Here is a 591-nt window from a genome sequence, read left to right on the forward strand (position 1 = left end):
GTTTTAAGCCAGCTTTTTCACTCTCCTCTTTCACTTTCATCAAAAGGCTCTTTAGTTCTTCGCTTTCTGCCATAAGGGTGGTGCCATCTGCATATCTGATGTTATTGATATTTCTCCTGGCAATCTTGATTAAGCTTGTGCTTCATCCAGTCCAGCATTTCTCATGATGTATTCTGCATATAAGTTAAATAAGCAGGTGACAATATATAGCCTTGATGTACTCCTTTTCTTATTTGGAACTAGTCTGTTGTTCCATATCCGGTTCTAACTGTTGCTTCTTGACCTGCATACAGATTTCTCAGGAGGCCAGTCAGATGGTCTGGTATTCTCATCTCTTGAATTTTCCAGTTTGTTTTGATTGACACAGTCAAAGGCTTTGGCATAGTCAGTAAAGCAGAAGTTGATGTGTTTCTGGAACTCTCTTGCTTTTTCTATGATCCAACAAATCATAGAAAATTTGGTCTCTGGTTTCTCTGTCTTTTCTAAATCCAGCTTAAACACCTGGAAGTTCATGGTTCATGTACTGTTGAAGCCTGGCTTGGAGAATTTTGAGCATTATTTTGCTAGCTTGTGAGATGAGTGCAATTGTGC

This window comes from Bison bison, unplaced genomic scaffold (genome assembly GCF_000754665.1).
Source record: "Bison bison bison isolate TAMUID 2011002044 unplaced genomic scaffold, Bison_UMD1.0 scf7180017864286, whole genome shotgun sequence".
NCBI classification, from domain to species: Eukaryota; Metazoa; Chordata; class Mammalia; order Artiodactyla; family Bovidae; genus Bison; species Bison bison.